Genomic DNA, 18,624 nt, shown 5'->3' with positions numbered 1-18,624 from the left:
AGCTTCTAGAAATAGGAATTCCCAGCAGGTAGCAATGCTTATCCCTCAGTTCTTGAATCAGGTCGCCATTCGTTAGTACCTTTCCGTAAGGCCATGCCACTTCGTATACAACTGTAAAAAATTGGTGCTTTAATATCTGTATGTTTTTATGCAACAATAACATGGAAAATATAGAGTAAAAATTGACATCGGATCTCAAGAAGCTCAAGGCGGCAGCCCTATATTGGGAGCCTCTTGGTAAATCATAGCCCTACATAAGACCTGCGTTTTCATTGCTTTTACCTATGTTTGCGATGCCATTCGCTGAGAGTATCAATAATGTCTCTGCCATTCCTATGAGCGAGCAACACTGGAATCGTCAGTTAATGACAATTCCAGTGATGGTCCTAGTTATTTTATGTTTTCCCCATATTGGCAGTGCCACTCCATACAGTACCTGCGAATGCCTAATTGTCCATTGTTTGTCCAATATTCGCAGGGCCGCTCCAGCATTTCTAACGAATGCCTCAGTTTTCCACGATTTCCTCACTATCGACACATTATTTCATTACACTTACAGCAAAGGGCCTGATAGTGCACTGTTCCCCCATATTAGAAATGAAACTCTATTACACTGCCTACAAAGCCCTAGTTTTCCACTCCCCCATATTGGAAATGAAACTCCATTACACTGCCTACAAAGCCCTACTTTTCCACTCTTTTCAGAATATTGGCACTACCGCTCCATAACACTTTCAACGAAAGGGCTGGCTGTCCACTGTCCTTCATATTGGCGATACTGGGCTAGTCAGAGCCCTTGATGTTCGTAGTTGACTAACGTGCACCCAGTTATGGCTATGCCATTTCTACAAGGTAGCCGTATTGGACCGTCACTTGCCGCTGATCTTTCAACATTATCTTCAGTTATGGGAGATAACTACATAATCCGTGATAAGTTTCAGATATAAATATCTAGGTACAAGCATATATTTAGCTGAAGAGCCATAATAAGCTTTGACTTCCTTAATTATACTCGAATGACGTAATATATACATAAAACTACAGAAACCACACTTTAAAACTAACCAATTATTAGGTTTTGAAAATCGTCCATGAATTTGGAGGTTATAGTCATTCGCAAATGTGGCCCGTAGGAAATGAGTCAAGTACGGCTCAACTAATCGGCTACTCAACAAATTATAGGGGTGTGTTTATTCAACCGCACCAGATGAATTCAGCTGCTTAGAATACCTTGCAGCAGAGCGCCAGGCGTAGCGAGCCACAAAGACATGCGATAAACTTCGCCCTAGGACGCGTCAGCACGCAATGCATGCCAATGGCTGTAACGAAGATTGGCACATTACAGTTTACCCCCGGGTAAAGAAGAAGCCATCCTGTCGACTTATGGGGCCGAAAGCCGAGAAAGATCGTAGTTGGGATCGAGTCTGCTCACGTGGACTGTTTTGCGGCCACGGCGGCGCTAGTCCGCAGATGGCGTAACGGGCTCATCTATGTAGTTTACAGGAGGTGTTTGTTGAAGGACTTGGTAAGGACCGAGATACCGAGCAAGTAGCTTCTTTTGAAAGGCCGGGTGTCGTGGCAAGGATCTAGAGCCACACGAGGGAATTCCGGGGAATATGAAGAAGCCTCGCCGGCGTCATGGTGGTGCTTTTGTTGCAACTGATTTTGGTATCTAGTTATGTTGGTTCTGATGCTGGTATCTAGGAAATGTGAAAAAGGTGCTTCAGTACAATGAACTGTTTCTACATCGCTACAGCGGCGTCGTTGTAATGGGCGCAAACTTACCACACTTAATATTTGTTTGAAAGGCGATTGGCTCAACGGCATTGTGCGGTGTTACTAGGTACACAAAGCAAAACGACGTCATCGGAATCGAACGGGCGCACGTATGAAATATGGGGCCGGCTTCATCACTTGTAGCGCAGTTTAGTTCAGCTCAGTTCAGTCGTTCAGTCGTGTCCGACTCTTCGTGACCCTATGGACCATGTCACGCCACGCTTTCCGGTCTCTCACTATCTTCCTAACATCACATAACTTTATCTGCAGCGCCTCGAGGATGCCATCTAACCATCGCGTTCGCTTCCTACCCCTTCTCCGGCGACCCTCAACTTTTCCCAACCTCAAATCTTTCTCCAGCGACTCCTCTGTTCTCATCAAATGACCAAAGTAGCTGAGCTTTATCTTCAGAATTTGACCCTCCAATGAGCAGTCAGGGTTTATGGTCGACAATATCGACTGATTTGATCTTCTGGCAGTCCAAGGAGCTCTTGAGTCTCCGCCAGCACCACAATTCAAATGCGTCAATTCTTCGGCGGTCAGCCTTCTTCACAGTCCAACTCTCGCACTTGAAGCACACATGCGCCAATATTTCATTCTGCATACGTCCCATCATGTGACCAAGCATATGACATTCTTACATATTTTGACGAGCTCTTCTCATCAATCCAGCCATTTGCAACTCCTTTTGGCTTTCTTTTTTAAAGGAAGTTACAATGAAAACGTGTTCAAATCGCTAACCTAATAGTGCAGAGCGTCGCCCTCTGCCAGCTAGCCCATCTGCTGATATCATTTGTGCGAACATTTTTGTTTGTAAAAATGTACACAAGGATTTCATCTACAAGAAAACAAGCATAATGGCGATTGATTCTGGTTGTATATTTGGTATCCTAGTTATGAAAAAGCACGCATTGTATGGAAGTTATATACAATATAGTTCGAGGTGTTTTGTTATCTTTTCCTAACATTTTTACCCTACATGCGAACTGGCCACCGTTTCAGAGAAACGCATATTAAGCTTCGAGCTTTTCATCAAAAAGTATTAGTAGGGAACTAAAAATTTATTTGAAGATAATACAAAAAATAAAAAAATTGCGTTAGTCACATTAGCTCGGTTAAAGAAATGGACAGCAAAGGGACATTAAGAAGGATTAGGTGGTGAGATTAGAAATCAACGTAAAGCCTGTACAGTATCATTACGCTTGCCCGCGCTCGTCATTGCGGTTGCGTCTGCACGTTTAGTCCAAAAGTCAAGCCCATGGGTGCGCGGATTTCGTCGGAATGTTTTTCTCCCCGTCGAAGTGAAGACACTTGCTAGCGCGGATAGAAGCAGTAGGAAATGAGATACGCATGCAGTGGCCATTCTTGCCACTGAAATCCTCCCTCCCCTTCCGCACGGTGTCGCTTCTCCCTTATTACTTTTGAGGGAACCCTTTCGCAGAAAAGCACTTCTTATGCTCTGAATCAGTAATAACTCGTTAAAATCGCAGCCTTAATGAAATCGCATACACAATAAGAACTTCATTCTGCCCTGCAAGAGATCACTTTTGAGAGTACCATGCTCTTTATACCATGTGGCACATTTGATGTGGGTATGGACTACATTATTATTTAAACAGGCCGAACACTTTAAATTAATATTGAATATATGCAAACTCAAGTATATTGGTATGGACTACATGCTGCATTATTCTTTTTTGGCAGGAAGAGAGGCAGGCGAAGCACACTTATTTTTATAAATTCTCATTGAGAAATGTCAGGCTTGATGTTGTGGCTAGCGCAATGCTCACCGAAAAGTAAGAATATTATTATATGTCGATCATTCACAGAACTAATTAGGAGCTCATGCTCATTTACAGCTACATGATTCTAAGCTAGTCCCAACGCAAACGACGTGGCGAATTCTGTTACAGAGGGGCCCCCTTAGATCTAGATAAACATGTTTGTGTTTTGCGAAGCGGCGGTAGCAATGGGAGGGCATACAAAATCTACTTTGGGCCATACAAAATCCTTCGCCGCGTCTGGCAGCTGGACTATGAAGTCATTCCCGACGGTACGAACGGCGGCGCGCGCGCTCAGAAATCGTGCATGTTGTTCGTCTGAAGCCTTATTACGCGCGTTAAATAATCTGTGGTGTTTAAACTTTGTAATGTTTCTGTTCAAGTTGATTTGTTTATTTTGGAACAAATAGGCGATATTTTTTTAATGAGGGAGTAATGCCGCGAAATCTTAAAAATTGTTGTTTACCAGCCGCCGGAATGAAATGATAACGCATCGTATCATGACAACGAGCGTGAACAAACACGGGATACAGAATTGATACGCATGCCAGAAAGGCATGCGTATCAATTCTGTATCCCGTGTTTGTTCACGCTCGTTGTCATGATACGATGCGTTATCATTTTCTTCTTCATGCAAGATGCGCCGAAACCGGTCTCGAAGATTCGGATGTCTTGAGTATGTTTCTACAATATTCCGGGTTGTGCTAGTAGCAGTTTGCGACGTTATCTAGATTGTTCTGAGCAGCCTTTAAACTGAGTGTTGACGAGTGTGACGGGCATACTTTTTTCGACGATTGACGAGCACGTTATTTGCTATCGCTGCCGCGGAGTTGCTTAGTTCTTTTGCGGGCGCAAGTCAGCCCAATAAAGAGCTAATTTCAGTGCCATCAAGCCTGTGTCTTTTTTTGATGTCAACGGCCTTGTCGCCACTACGTGACATCCGGTGGAGGTGCTGCCTTTGATCCTTCAAGCGAAGACCCCAGCCTTTTACCTGTTACCCTGGTGGGCCAGCCAACAGGCCACCCAACCAGTCGCCGGATTCAAGGGCTCCAAATTGAACACGGTCTGCTGCCGGACCCCATTCGATCTCGGAAGGCATGGACGCTGACAATGACCCAGCCTACAGTACCGGCTTTTTTCGTACAACCCCGTGAGCCCACCTGCTTTCATGGACGACCGGACGAAGATGTGGAAGACTGGATGGACATTTTAGACCGTGTGGCAGAATTCAACGGCTGGAACGACGCTGCAAAACTCGGGCAAGTCTAATTTGTTCTTCAAGGACATGCCCGAGTTTGGTTCGAAAATCACGATAGTTCTATAAAAGAAAGGCCGAAGCTAAAGCCCTCCTCCAATCCAGACTTCCACTCCCAAACGAGTCCGTCCTGGTCCACGTAGAGGAGATGAAGCGCCTCTTTCGCCGCGCCAACCCAAACATGACCGATGGTGAGAGAATGAAATTTTTAATCATCATCATCACCATCATCATCAACAGCAGCAGCCTAACTATACCCACTGCAGGGCGAAGGCAACTCCTATATTTCTCCAATTAACCCGGTTCTGTGCTAGCTGCATCTACTTGACCCATGCGAACTTCTTAACCTCATCCGCCCATCAAACTTTCTGCCGCCCCCTGCTACGCTTTCCTTCCCTTAGAATAATGTTTGTTACCCTAAGCGACCATCAGTTACCCTCTCTTCGCACTACATGTCCTGCCCGTGTCCATTTCTTCTTCTTATTTTCCACTTTAGTGTCAGTAATTTAAGTTATTTCTCTGACCCACTCTGCACGCTTCCTATCTCTTTCTTAATGCGAGGAGTGAAAGAGTCGCTTTTTGCAGGGCTTTTCAGGAAACCAACGAAAACTGTGCAAGAATTTGAAAGTGAAACATCGACCATCGAGAAGACGTTGGACACCTGACTGCACCACAACGAGCGACCACTTCAACCAGACTACTCAAGCCACTACCCCAGCGCATTTGCAAACGGAGAGAACCTTCTGGACCTCATCCGGGAGATCGTGCGAGAGGAGCTCTGCCGATTGCTGCCATCATCGCAACAGCCCCAGGTGGCGACGCTCGCGGACGTCGTCCGTGAAGGAGTCCAGCAGGCGCTAGGCGTTCCTCGAACAACGGCTGCGACTGTTCCAGCCCAAGAGGCAACAGCGGCGAACTAGGCTGCTGCATTACGTTGCCCTGCGCCCCGACGTGATCACTTTCCAAGCCCTCGCCGCTATCGTCCTGTTCCTGAAAGCCGCCTCTTGGCCCCCGCCCCGCCAAGCCTACCAACGACCCCCAAGCCCCAGGCAGTGCGACGCCTGGAGGACAGCAAACAACCGGCCAATATGCTTCCACTGCGGCGAGGCCTGCCACATTCTGAGCCAACTGCCCGTACCGACGAATCCGTCTGCGCGGATTTGCAGTCGACACTCCACGACCACGCCCAGGTGATCGACCGAAAGAAATCGACAAATATCTGCATAGCGGTGAGATTGCACCACCAAGCCGTCGGTTCAAGTCCCCATCGCCGGGCAGGGCCCGGTTTTCGTCGGCAGGCCGTAACTATGATGAGAGTGTGCGTGGAAGCTCACTAAGCACGCGCAGGGAAACTAAATAGAGCAACCGTTGGAGATGAGGTTGCTTCACGGCTAAAACACGAAGATCCTCCATCGCCAACGATGAGTGACGGCAACGCAGCCAATAAATCGCCGATCCCCAAGACGACAACATCGACTAGATCACGACCAGCCTTCAAGTTGACATTGCCGCCCAACAACATTACGATGGTGTGCCCAGTCCGCGACCTCAGCACAAGACGTAGCAGACATCGAACATTGAAGCCAACGTGCATAACTAGGACGCGAACAAGCGACCTTGAGATTGCTGTCGACGGACGCACAGTTACCGCCATAGTGGACGCTGGTGCCGACTACTCTGTCATCAGTGGAGCTTTCGCCGCCCAGCTCAAGAAAGTGACGACCACTTGGGACAGCCCGCTGATCCGCACCGCTCGTGGTAACCTTATTACGCAGTCGGGGCGATGCACCGCAAAGGTTACAGTAATGGACGTACCTACCCTACCAGCTTCATCGTCCTACAGCAATGGTCCGGCGATGTGATTCTGGGCATGGAATTTCTGAACGGGCATTGAGCGGTCACCGACGTCCGATCCAAACTCATCAAGCTCTCAGCCGACAAAGCCATACCGTCTACGAGACCTTCGACGCATCACGTCACTCTCAACGTCCTCGACAGAGAATTACTGTCCCGATCAAGCGTCATTGCCCCTGTAGTTACAACAGAAGTCGAAATCACGGAAGCGCTGGACAGAGGACTTGGCACTGAGTTTTACTGGACAGAGGGCCTGGCATCGCCAGAGGCATCTTCCGTTTTCGTCATGGATAAACTGATGGATACCGGCACCTGAACAAGGGCATGGCGATTGCTTTCCTTGACGAGCTAGCGGACACCCGAGAAGTCTTCGCCCTCCCCAGCCAACTTGAAGACGATGCACACAACAGAGCCAAGCAGCGCAATTTCGACATAAACCCAGTGCTCCCCCGAGACAGACAAGACCGTATTCGAACTCTACTTAAAAGCTGCAGCGCGTGCTTTTCTTCAGCTTCGAAGGTGCGGCAGTCTCCGGTGGCAAAGTATCGCATCATCACGGACGAAAACACTCGACCGCTACGTCAAAGCCCCTACCGTGTATCGCCACGAGAACGCTAGGCCATACGCGATCAAGTTGAAGAAATGCTGTGTGATGACGTGATCCAGCCAATCAACAGCCCCTGGGAAGCACCAGTCGTTTTGACGAAGACCGCACACTTGGCTTCTGCGTCGATTGCCCTCAGCTTGAGTAACATCACTAAGGAAGATGTCTACCCGCTTCCTTGCATCGAAGGCACAGTGGACCGGCACTGCAATGCAAGGTACTTCTCATCGATGGATCTGAAGAGCCGATATTGGCAAACTGAGGTCGACGAAAGAGATCACGAGAAGACCGCATTGATCACACCGGACGGCCTTTTCGAGTTCAAGATAGTGCCATTTGGCCTCTGCTCCGCACCAGCGACATTTCAAAGAGTACTGGATACTGTGCTGGCGGGCTTGAAGTGGCAGATTTGCCTGGTATACTTGAATGATGTCGTTGTCTTCAAGTGAAACTTTGAAGACCCCCTGAAACGGCTGCAGAGAGTGTTTGAAGAAATCAAATCATCGGGACAACGTTTAAAACAGATAAGTGCCACTTCGACTACGAGGAACTGCGGTTCCTAGGTCACATCTATAGCTAGGATGGTGTTGGGCCAGACCCAGAGAAAACAGCTACAATCGCACACTTTCCACCGCCTGCAGCTAAGAAAGCCGTGCGCAGGTTCGTTGGGCTGTGCGCTTATTATTGACGATTTGTGAGGGACGTTTCGTGCATTGCCAAACCGTTGACACAGCTTACAAAGGCTGATGTAGCGTTTAAATGCGAAGCGCCGCAAGAAGCCTTCGACGAACTTAAGCATCGTCTACTGTGCCCTCCGGTACTTGGCCACTTTGATGAGAACGCCGAGACCTAAATTCATACTGAGGCGAGCAGTGTGGGCCTAGGAGCCGTTCTCGTCCAGAAAAGTGCCAGCCAGGAAAAAGTAATCGCTTATGCTAGCAGGTCCCACACAAAAGTCGAAGTCAATTACTCAACGACAGAGAAGGAGTGCATCGCAATCATCTGGGCCACTTCTAAGTTTCATCCATACCTATACGTTCGACCATTAAAAGTGGTAAGCGACCACAACGCGCTCTGCTGGCTGGCTAATTTGAAAGACTCCTTCCGGCCGCCTGGCCCGATGTAGCCTACGTCTTCAAGAATTCGACATCACAGTCGTCTACAAATCAGGCCACAAGCACTCCGACGCAGACTGCTTGTGACGAGCCCCCGTTGATGCGCCGGCGAAAGAAGACGACGAAGACGCTTTTTTGGGGCCGGTGAGAGCCAGCAGTTTTGTAGAACAACAGCGATCAGACCCTTAGGTTATAATGCTAGCCGATTACTTAGAAGAAAAGAACGCTTCCTCTCCTGCTGTGTTCTGGCGACATTTATCATCGTTCGCGTTAAGCAATGGCCTCCTCGTTAACAACTTCGCTCCGAGCAGGACCGCGCAGTTTATTGTTGTGCCTAAAAATCTCCGGCAGGAAATTCCGCAGGCGTTGCACGATGATTCTACCGCAGGCCATCTCGAGTTGGCACGCACGTTGCGTCGATTCCAGGACAAGTACTACTGGCCGAGACTGCCTGCCAAAGTTGTCCACTACGTGAAGACATGTGGTGAGTGCCAACGACGCAAAACGCCGTCGATCAGCGCCGCAGGACTACTAAACCCATTTCTGCCCCCAGATCTGCCCTTTCATCAAATTTGGATGGATCTGCTCAGCTTCTTTCCAGCTTTGTTTATGGGTACCAAGAGGATCATCCTGGCCACTACCTTACGCGTTACGCCGAAGCAAAAGCACTGCCCAATGGTACCACGGCAGAAGTTGCCAAATTTTTTCTCGAGCAAATTGCCTGGTGGCACGGCGCCCCAGACGTGCTCATTGCGGACAGGGGAACGGCGTTTACGGCAGAGCTGATGCAAGCCATCCTGGAATGCAGTCATACAAACCATCGACGAACAACTGCATACCATCCCCAGACCAATAGCCTTACGGAGCGCCTGAACAAAATGATCGAGGACATAATCGCCATGTAAGTCGATGCTACAAACAAGACCTGGGACGCCGTCTTGCCGTAAGTGATCTTCGCGTATAACACGGCAGTCCAGGAGACGACTAGAGCGACCCCGTTCAAGCTTGTGTACGGCAGGGAGCCCACAACGACGCTCGACGCAATGCTGCCGCAAGTAACCAACGAGGAAAACTTTGACGTCGCCGCCTACCTGCAGCCTGCGGAGGAAGTCCGTCGACTCGAACGGCCGCGTATTAAAGACCTACAGCGCGCCAACACCCGACGGTGCAACTTACGACAACGTCACGCAGAGTACAATCCAGGAGACCAGGTGTGGGTTTCGACTCCAATTCACCTCCGTGGATTAAGTGAAAAGCTGCTGCGTCGATACTTTGGGCCATACAAAATCCTTCGCCGCGTCTGACAACTTGACTATGAAGTCATTCCAGAAGGTACGAACGGCGGCGCGCGCGCGCTCAGAAATCATGCATGTTGTTCGTCTGAAGCCTTATTACGCGCATTAAATAATCTGTGGTGTTTAAACTTTGTAATGTTTCTATTTAAGTTGATTTGTTTATTTTGGAACATATAGGCGACATTTTTTTAAGGGGGGAGTAATGCCGCGAAATCTTCAAAATTGTTGTTTACCAGCCGCCGGAATGCGGCCTTATCACTGTGATTCTGGCACGCGTATCAATTCTGTATCCCGTGTTTGTTCAAGCTCGTTGTCATGATACGATGCGTAATCATTTTCTTCGTCATGCAAGATGCGCCGAAATCGGTCTCGAAGATTCGGATGTCTTGAGTATGTTTCTACAATATTCCGGGTTGTGCTAGTAGCAGTTTGCGACGTTATCTAGATTGTTCTGAGCAGCCTTTAAATTTAGTGTTGACGAGTGTGACGGGCATTCCTTGTTGGACGATCGACGAACACGTTTGTTTCTATCGCCGACGCCGAGTTGCTTAGTTCTTTTGCGGGCGCAAGTCAGCCCAATAAAGACTTAATTTTAGTACCATCAAGCCTGTGTCTTCTTTTGGTGGCAACGGTTCTATCGCCACTGCGTGACAACATACTAGGAGCAGAGGACAGCACGAGTTGGGCATGACCGTGGGGAAAGTGGTGGCAGTTTTAATAAAATCTTGTATCAAGGTTTATGAATAAAGATGTATTTTTGGGCAACCGGTCATCAATTCTTGCAACACCACATTAAGACAGAAGGTATTCACCTTTGTGAATGAAAGCAGGAGGCAATGAAGAAGTCACCTGAGAACAAAACATCCAAGAACTTTGTTCGTTTTTGGGCCACATCACTTACTATCAGTTTCAGGCCAGTGGTGCCTCTGCTGTTCTCCTTATTTATCCACGTGTTAAAAATATGTCCAGTGATGTTGGGCAAAAGAAGAGACGTTAACATTCAGTCTGGTCAAAAAGACACTGTAACACTCTAGCTTGTCCTCTATGACTCATAAAAGGACAATATACATTCTTCAACTGATAGGATAAAGCAGTACTTTCGCAAGTAATTGATATGGTAGAACGCACTATAGCTTATCGTTCTCAAAATGTGATTAGTGCAGGGAGCAACTACTCCCCACCCTGGATTTCAAGCTTCGGCATTGGTGTATCCCAATGATAGGTCGAGGAGCTACCTGCATGTTATATCCTTTATCCTGAAAACCCCCCATTATGTAACTGTGAGGTATTTTAAGGAAACAATGCAAATACTGGTGTTGAAGCTTCCTGAATGCAAAGATGGTAATTAAACTTAGATACAAGTATACTATAAAAGGGTCATTTTAGCAAGCAGAGGAGAATCCTTCAAGGGACAAGAGCAAGTTTTGGGAACATGCTTAGATGCAAGCCTAATGTCAAGGTTGCAAATAGATCTGAGCCGCATAGATCGTTTTCTACAGTACAGACTGAATAGAGCACAGCTGGTGAAAGAACATCAAGGATCAAGAATATAAATGCCACTGCCGGCATCACCGTTTTCTCATTAGGGACACAGAGCTTGTATACAAATGAAACATTGTGGTGAGTATACAAGCATATGAGAAACTTTTTCTTCTATAGTCGCATGGAACACACTTGTACAAACAAATTCTACGAAGCGCTGGCAACAGGATTAAATTTGCATGTAGGCATAGAGCAGACTGAAAGAAATGCTTCACCAGTGTCCACTGTCTCAACAAGCAGCACCCATGCGATTGACAGGGGAACCTAAGTGTTTGCCAGGCAATTTCCTGCCCGGGACCTGGACCTGCAATCATGAAGATGTGCCGACCCAGTGACTGAGAAAACAATACTAGCAGTAGTAAACTGCTGATCTGGTTGGACTCATGCACTCCAACTTTCAGAAATATTTTCAGCATCCATGAAAGGCAATCTGAGCACTAGTTTCCGTCATATGGAATACCTACATGTCTGGATGCAGATAGTTCTGTGCCCTTCGCTGGGAGACCATTGCCAGACTACGATCATAATATTGATACGTGGCAAGGTTAGTGCATGAAGGGTAATCCAGGATGACACATGCAGCACACAAAGCACAGAAGCACAGCAGCGTCAGCCTTCTTCTAGCACTATACGTTGCTACCACTTCGTCGTCTTCTGTGTCACTGTTGCTGATCGTTGTCTTCTTTAATGTCCAGCGATGCAGGGCATATATGTAACGTTACCCCCTCCCCCCCCCCTCGAAAAGCATCGCGGTGCGCACTAGGAAGAACTACTGCAGGGGTAGTAGGGCTTCTATCTGGCGACATGAACAATCTCTGTGCGTGGCATAGAGGACTGTCGCGGCGGATGTACAGGGGCAACCTCGTATGTCACAGGAGTGACCGGCCGTAAAGCACGGTAGTGTCCTGCGTAGCGTGGCAAGAGCTTCTCACACAGCCCAACTTTACGAGCGGAAGTCCAGAGCAAGACGAGAGAGCCCGGAGAGTAGTGGTCATCCCGGTGGCGAGAATCATGGCGTCGTTTTTGAGAAGCTTGGGAGAAGGCCAGTCGGCGGAGAGCAATAACACGGGCGGCGTCTGCTCGGGAGATGGCATCACGAACATAGCTATTGTAAAGCCCCTTGGGACTTTAAGCTACTGGCGTTAACGGTGGGAGGCAATACTCTGTCTAAAGGAAGGGGAGGGTCGCGGCCGTATAGAAGATAAAACGGGGAATAGCCCATTGTGTCGTGACGAGAGGATTTGTACGTGAACGTTACAAACGGCAAATTAATGTACCAGTCACGGTGATCATCCGAGACATACATTGACAGCATGTCCGTGAGCGTGCGGTTGAGGCGTTCGGTGCGGCCGTTCTTTTGTGGATGGTATGCGGTGGTAAAATAGTGCTAAATGGAGCAGTGCCGAAGAATTTCGTCGACTACTCGAGCAAGAAAGCAACATCCGCGGTCAGTGATCAGCTGGCGTGGAGCACCCTGGAGCAGGATGACGTCGTGGAGAAGAAACGCAGCCACGTCAGTTGCACAGCTGGTGGGTATCGCTCGGGTGACAGCGTAGCGCGTAAATCCATGGCCATCGCAATCCATTTATTCCCCGACGCAGAAAGTGGGAAAGACCCAAGGAGGTCGAGGCCAACTCGGGAAAATGGGTCTACTGGGATGTAGATCGGCTGCAGGGATACAGCAGGCATAGCCGAGGGCTTCTTCCGTCGATGACACCGGTCACAAGAAGCTATGTAACGACGAACTGAGCGATAGAGGCCTAGCCAAAAGAAGCGGCGGCGGACGCTATCGTACGTACGAGATACGCCAAGATGACCCGCTGTGGGTGCGTCGTGCAGCTGTTGCGACTTGGTTAGCGACGCCATCGGCTCCTCCGGTGCTGGCGCTGTGCTCGAAGAAGCGAGAGGCTCAGTTGAAAGGAGAAGAGAAAGAGACTTTATACAAGAGGTTACATGTTCCAGGTTCACAGTGAAAGAGAAAGCTCGCATAAGATGGAGCTCTGTATATCTAGCGAAAAAGTTCCCCAGGTCCCAACACAGAGTCCCTAGGCACGCACGTCACATGACGTAACTACGGGATACTGTCCAGAGGAACGCCCAGGGTCAACGGGAAACTTGGCGCGGGTTAAAATTTATGACCGCGGCGGAAGCGGCCGCTCCTCGGAGGCGGTATCCGAAACCATTGGAAAGGGCTGCGCCGCCGGTTCCGTCCGCTCCGCGTCACGGCAAATGGCCCCGGAGTCGCGTCTCGGCCGCGGCGTGAAGTGACGAAAACAGAGCAGTTAGACAGCACAGCGTAAACGCAGTTCTTGTGAGATCGGCGCCAACTGCTTTGTGTGTTTCCCTTTTTGGGCGAGAAGGCGCAGACAGCCATAAATTACCGATACACGTCGAAACAAGGACCGAAGAGAATGCGTGGCACAGGAAGTCGTTCACTGTGGCCTCTTGGAAAGGCACTTGGCCAGATGTCCCGTTGAAGCCGCCGTCCGGACGCAACACTGTTAAAGAACGAGGGTGCGCAGGTGTTCGGGATCTACGAGCAGAAGCTCGGCGCCATCTGGTCGCATATTTCGTTGGTATAAGGTGCCGTTGTGGAGCTCAAACAGAACAAGGGTAGCATCAATGTGATCAGTACTGAGGCGATTGATAACGCTGCAAGGCTTGGAATCTAAGCGCTGCTCATGGCGAATGTTTGAAAAGTCAGAGAACACATTTGTGAGGCTAACACATGTGTCAGGCGAACACATGTGTCATCGTCGCACTCGCTCGCACGTGGGGGATCTAGCGGGTTGCGGGACAGGCAATCGGCGTCAGCGTGCAGCTAGCAAGACTTGTGGACGACAGAAAACATGTATTCCTGAAGGCGGAGGGCCCAACGACCCAGGTGACCAGTAGGGTCCTTCAGCGTACGAAGCCAGCGTAAGGTATGGTGGTCGGTGATGACGGAGAACGGGCGGCCAAACAAGTAAGGGCGAACCTTTGTAATGGCCCACACAAGGGCTAAGCTCTCACGTTCTGGGATCGAGTAATTTCGTTCAGCCTCAGAAAGGAGGCGACTGGCGTAAGCATTGACGCGAGTGCGACTCATCTGCTGCTGGGCGAGTGTGACACCAATACCGTGACCACTGGCGTCGGTGCGCACCTCCGTTGGTGCCGAAGGATTGAAGTGTGCCAGGACTGGTGGGTTGGTGAGGGCTACAATGAGCGCAGAAAAGGCTTGGAATTGTTCTTCGTCCCAGCAGAACGGAGCGTCGTTCTTCACAAGATTGGTGAGTGGACGAGCCGTTTCCGCAAAGTTGGGTACAAACTGCCTGAAATAGGAGCAAAGCCCAAGAAAACTACGCACGTCACTGGTACAACGGGGTGTAGGAAATGCACTTACAGCACGTAATTTGTCTGGATCGGGTTGAACGCCACGGGCGTCGACCACGTGACAGAGCACCTTGAGTTTACGTCGGCCGAAGCTACATTTCTTCGAGTTGAACTGAAGCCCGGCTCTTCGGAAGGCGCCACGAATGGCATCAAGGCGATGAAGATGGCTCTCGATTGTAGAAGAAAATACAATGACGTCATCGAGATAGCAGAAGCACGTCGTCCATTTCAAGCCGTGCAGGATAGAGCCCATCATGCGCTCGAATGTTGCGGGCGCATTTCACAAGCCGAAAGGCATCACCTTGAATTGATACAGGCCATCGGGTGTGACTAAGGCGGTCTTCTGCCAATAACCCCCGAACGAAGATCAATGGAAGGGAAATAGCTGGCACCGGGCAAGCAGTCGAGGGCATCATCTATCCTGGGGAGCGGGTAAACGTCTTTCTTTGTAATTTTGTTGAGGTGTTGGTAATCAACGCAGAATCTCCAAGTATTTCTTTTACAAGAAAGGGGAAGCCAAGGCAAAAGGCGTCAAGCCTAACTGGGCCTTGGCTCCCAAAACAGATAACAACAGACAACAGCACACACCTCTAGTGTATATAAAAAAAAAGTGGTAAGGGGTGTGGCGTAAGAAACTTTTCATACTTTTCAATCCCGTATTTGTGTACATGAATATACACCATTTCTGAGGTAGCTCTCCATTTATGTAGCGAATCGATTCCTGAGGGACTGCAAGTTCAACGGCGGTTTATTTAAAATTATCCACCAAAAGGAAATAAACAGTCGTTTTCTAAGCAGTTATCTCTAAATCCAAATGCTTGTGCTAATAGAGATAAACAAGAATATACTTGAATGTATTTATGATATTCTGAGCAGATGTACATCAGGGTACATTTCAGCCCACTAAATGGTACCATACATTTATTTACTATCCTGGGACCATGTAGGCCTCTCGAATTCCTCGTCGATGCACTATTGACGCAGGCACACTAACATAGCGAGTGTTCTCACTGCTAGAGGACATAATAAGGGCCTCTATTTGAGATGCTGACAGGAGGTCCATGCAGTAAGTCTACACAGATAGCCTGAAGGTGGCTTAATCCGTGTAATCCACACGAGAGGAAGTGGTATGTGGAACGAGTTGCTGCATACTTACTGTGGCATGTGGACACGTACTTGTGGTTCCACATCATTGCACCAATAAACAGAGAGATGGAGGCTTCTGGAAACAAACGCCATAACCAAGCAGCTGCGGCAGGTTAGTCCACGTAGAAACGACGGTGAGCAGTCCATTATTTTTTGATAATCTTGCGCATGCTTTAGTCTGCCAGTGCTCTTCCTCGATAGCTTATTATCGCACTACTGCACTGAGGGCGGTGATCGTTAAAGTCACCCGCAATAGTATGAGGATCTGTATAACACTGGATGGTTGAAAATAGATATTACTGGTCCCAGTCATCTCTCGGTGGATATAAGCGCCAATTACAGAAGACTTGTCCTCTTAAAATGATTGTCAAACAAATGTAGTAATTTGTTTCGTGGGGCTGTAGAGTATGGCGGACGTGCACAACGTCTCGGCGTACACACACCAACGATTGCTCACGAGAGAGACCACAACGAGTTCGGTAGGTTAGATTTAAACAGGCGCAATATGTGGTAGCTGTCTGCCCCATTCGAAAGCCAATATGATGTTGACTGAAGAGCATTTTGTGACATTTAGAAATCGTTAGTGTAAAATTATTATACAGTTAAGAGAATAAAACGACAAAATGAGGCGCCGCTTGTTATAAACCGCAGTCCAAAAAGTACGACACATTTCGCAAGTCAGTTATGACAGAAAATTTTGGTTTGAAGCAACATGGCATTATTTTTGTATTAGCTAGATATTTCTGGCAATTTTCACATGAAAATTGCTTGGGCTGTAGTACATAAGCAGTGTGAGTACATACCTTTCTCTTCAACGGAGCTTTTGCGCTCTGTATCCCCTGTAAAGAAAATTTGTATGAATAACTGAATGCATTGTAGCTTAAGAGTTTTACTTATAATTTCAGCAATCCAAATCATTTGCAGTTCTTAGTCTGGCCCACAAAGCTTTTGATAATTGTGGTAATAACTTTGGGAATATTTTTCAACTGTCTATAACAAAGAAGTGCATGCCAATAAAATGGGAAAAACCACTAATTAGGAATCCTTTTAAAAAGCAGTCACCTACTTTTCCTAGTGGAGAGTATGGCCAGTTTCGTTATTGGGCCAGCAGTTTGCGTTATCGTCGTAATACTCTACTGAAAACTGGCAAAGTTACAACTGAATTAGACAAGATTTTTGTAGTCCCATGAGTAAATTGTAGTACATATAAAATTCATATTTGACAAGATCTAGCTGCAAAATCCGGGCAGCATGCAATGTAGGCTGCGGTCGGCAACGGCGAGAACCAGGGACATTACTTCCTGGGAACGCAGGCTGTGTGTGTCATTTTGAAGCGGGCATCTGTTTGTCTTATCGGAGCCAATGTGAAAACATAAAATTTCTGACATAAATATAATAGTTTATAGTAGGCGTATTCTTATTGGGTATACCTCGTGTTTCGAGTTCTACTGTTTGAGAAAATAATGCAGAATATCCTGTGCAATGATATTTCTCAGTGCTTTATTGGTGTATAAAGAACCTAGCAAGTAGTGCCATTCTTCAATATGTATTAGCATAAACGCTGGTTGCTTAGGACCTACAAAGTTTTCTAGGCACCGATAAATGTTATGAACTGGCTGTGTATGTAGCAGATATGACCGCATATGTCTAAGCTGTTGGTGCATTCTAAAGCACTTTATTATTTAGGTACACCACAACAGGTAATTCATGCTGTTACATGTACTAACAAAGAAGCAGCGGAAATATCAAAGAAGGAATTCCAATTCTGATACGCACACACTAGGCCGTAGCAGTAACAGTCGCTAGTTATGTATTGGTCGCACTTTGAATATGGAAACTTAAGTGCGCTGCAAAACGCTTCGCATTTCTTAATGTCCAATGGGCACCCGTGAGAACCTGTAATAAAAATACACATGTGGTTTATTTTGAAAGAGCACTGGAATGAAGCCCCAATACTAAATAGATAATATCTCCTTAATAAATAACTTTAACTTGATCAGTGCGACTGTAATGATAACTTCCTCCACATAGGCAATTTCACTATCGGTCAGCAGCAAGTCGGTTATCTTACTCTGCTGCCATCACATAAGAAATTTCGCCCTAATCAATTACTGCCACAACGTATACGAGCCGAACTTGCAGTTAAGACATTTTACTTTTGTCAATAATTGATGAAAAGGATATGAGAGGCCAGACGCTAAAGGTTAGCTCCCTTCCTCGGAACATGGACCCCAACTTGCATGTGGCCCGTAGGGCAGCCCGGGCGAAGTATGTACAACAAAATTTAGCTACAAAATCCACAACGGTATACACGGACGCGGCTCCGTATGCAGGAAGCTCACATAACAGCGCAGTGGCGGTAGCTATTGATTCCAACCTAAAGCAACCAGCTAGCGTCTCAGTCAGGGATTGCACGGCAACCGAAGGGGAGGAGCTGGCCGTTGCTCTAGCGGTGGTTACCGGGTATCAAAGCAACACGTCCCTTACCATTGTTACAGATTCGAGAGAAGCGTGCCGTAACTACATGAACGGCTGCATAGGTCGCGCCGCGCTCAGGCTCCTTCAGAGCGCGAGCGCATCAAAATTCACACACAACATCTACTGGGTGCCAGAACACACCGACATAGCGGGGAACGAATGCGCCGATGAGGTAGCTCGAGGGTACACGAGTTGAGCTTCCTCCCAATCGGACGATCTACCCGAGCGAGTCGGCCCTACGTACTCAGACATTCTGAACAACTATAGGGGCGTACGGATCCGCTATCCGCCGCCTCACCGTGATCTAAAACAACAAGAGGCAGTGTACTGGCGAAATCTGCAGATTGGAACAATCCCTAACCTGCATATCCTAAGCAAACTTTACCCGCCACAATATCGGGACACC

General features: G+C 47.9%; 2 long non-coding RNA genes across 2 annotated transcripts in view; both read right to left on the bottom strand.

The window, feature by feature from the left end:
- The window catches only part of LOC146177303 (uncharacterized), a 94,130-nt gene extending 78,312 nt beyond the window's left edge, over positions 1-15,818 (bottom strand). Inside the window, exon 1 of the long non-coding RNA XR_014701300.1 lies at positions 15,751-15,818. This is a non-coding gene — a long non-coding RNA (uncharacterized LOC146177303). The remainder of the gene's footprint in view (positions 1-15,750) is intronic.
- Positions 15,819-16,470: 652 nt separating this feature from the next.
- Positions 16,471-18,624, bottom strand: part of LOC146177302 (uncharacterized) — a 64,895-nt gene continuing 62,741 nt past the window's right edge. Inside the window, exons 6-7 of the long non-coding RNA XR_014701299.1 lie at positions 17,517-17,636; positions 16,471-16,579 (exon numbers count right to left, since the gene is read on the bottom strand). This is a non-coding gene — a long non-coding RNA (uncharacterized LOC146177302). The remainder of the gene's footprint in view (positions 16,580-17,516; positions 17,637-18,624) is intronic.

This window comes from Amblyomma maculatum, chromosome 10 (genome assembly GCF_055883805.1).
Source record: "Amblyomma maculatum isolate TAMU_Amacu chromosome 10, ASM5588380v1, whole genome shotgun sequence".
Classification (NCBI taxonomy): domain Eukaryota; kingdom Metazoa; phylum Arthropoda; class Arachnida; order Ixodida; family Ixodidae; genus Amblyomma; species Amblyomma maculatum.
Note: the sequence above shows the minus strand (reverse complement) of the source record. Positions and strands in the feature narration are given on the sequence as shown.